This window comes from Trachymyrmex septentrionalis, unplaced genomic scaffold, assembly GCF_001594115.1.
Source record: "Trachymyrmex septentrionalis isolate Tsep2-gDNA-1 unplaced genomic scaffold, Tsep1.0 scaffold9, whole genome shotgun sequence".
NCBI lineage: Eukaryota > Metazoa > Arthropoda > Insecta > Hymenoptera > Formicidae > Trachymyrmex > Trachymyrmex septentrionalis.
The window spans coordinates 3,462,152-3,463,738 of NW_017306091.1; the positions used below are offsets into that span (position 1 = coordinate 3,462,152).

The 1,587-nt window shown below is 36.9% G+C and overlaps 1 protein-coding gene across 1 annotated transcript in view; it reads left to right on the forward strand.

Annotated features, from left to right (window-relative positions):
• LOC108755784 overlaps window positions 1-1,587 on the forward strand; it is a 71,750-nt gene that overhangs the window by 53,339 nt on the left and 16,824 nt on the right. The window lies entirely within an intron of this gene.

Below are 1,587 nucleotides of genomic sequence, written 5' to 3' on the forward strand. Positions count from 1 at the left end.
ATATTATATTTCGCTGATTAATATTTTTTCGTTTGTTTTTAAATAAAGATTGAATTTTACAAAAAAAAGCTCAGAACTTTTTTGTACACCTAATAATATGCGTTTAAAGTTTTCAACGATAACGTCTCGGAAAACCACGGTCAGCCGATTCCCGCGACCCTGGGAAAATCGTAAAGGGAAGAGCGATCAAACCGCACTGATAACGGCTATTCAACTATACTGGCGGTAATTATTATTGTTACGTGATGAAAGTACAGATAATTTACTATCTCGAAAATAGTAGAGCGATACATAGTTCGCATTTGTACCAAGGTCTAAGTATAAAAGATTCAGCGACGTGACGTGTACTACTTATAAACTCTCGTTCAGTCTCTCGTTGCTCAGTATGCACGAAGCGTCTCGCTTAACTCTTAACTCCTTAATCTTTTCGAGATGGAAACATCTCGAGATTAAAGCACGATCAGATAAATGGCGCGGTCAAAGATTGCGGTGAGAAGATTAGATTATAATACATTAGTTCCATATTTGATATCTCGGCCATGGCATCCCAAATTTAAATGTGTAATAAGTGTCTTTATACATGTATATGTGTATGATTTAATTTTCCATTTAAAAATAATACTACATTATGCTATACGTAGAGAAAACGGATCTGCACATTTAAGCATGTAGTATTATTTTTACAGAAAAATTAAATTACACATACATACTCGTATATAAAAGTACTTATTACACACTTAGATTAGCAGTAAAGTCCAAAACAGTCCCACAAATTGGCAATTTTAATATTTTGTTAATTTTCTTTTGTTCCTTTATTGTGTGCCTTTTTCAAGAGAATACAATAAATTGAGGCTGCAATCACAAATCACAAATCTTCGCTGAAACGGTTTCAAACTTTACAAGGTGATTGGAAGCATTGGGAAGAAAAACTGCTTATGGAACATATGTGAACGCAGGGTTAATTATCAAATTGCATTAGATAATTCGAGAAGGAATTTCACGTTTTGCGCGCAATTCCTATAAAGTCTTAAGCGTAAGCCACGAACGAACCAGACTGATAGCGAGGGAGGAGCGATAAAAATTTAAAAACTGCATGAACTATCGTGTATACTTAATATCGACCTAATTAGACGTCCAGAAGACGAGAAGATTGATATGAGCGGTTGCCCTGACACGGGAGGTCACTGAGCGCGTGCGAATAGTGCGAGGCTCCCGATTACACCGAAAAGGTCTATAAACGGCAAGTAAGTATAGAGGCAAGAAACTCATTTGAGGTGCGCGTAGAAGTGGCAAGGGAACGAGGCTGCGTTGGAAGCAGCAGCGGTAGCAAGAGAGATGAGTCACATTCTAGATGAAGCCGCGATGAAGGAAAAGAACGTGAAAACCTGAAGACGCGCGAGTTACCTTTACGGTGCTCTTACTTCACCGATTACATGTAATACATTACGATACGCGTTACTTAGGCTTTTATATTCACGATTATATACATGTACATATGACGCACACATACATATGTACGTATATACAAGGTGTTAGTTAAGTATGTTGCCAACAGAGCGATTCTTTTTATTTTATATATATATATAT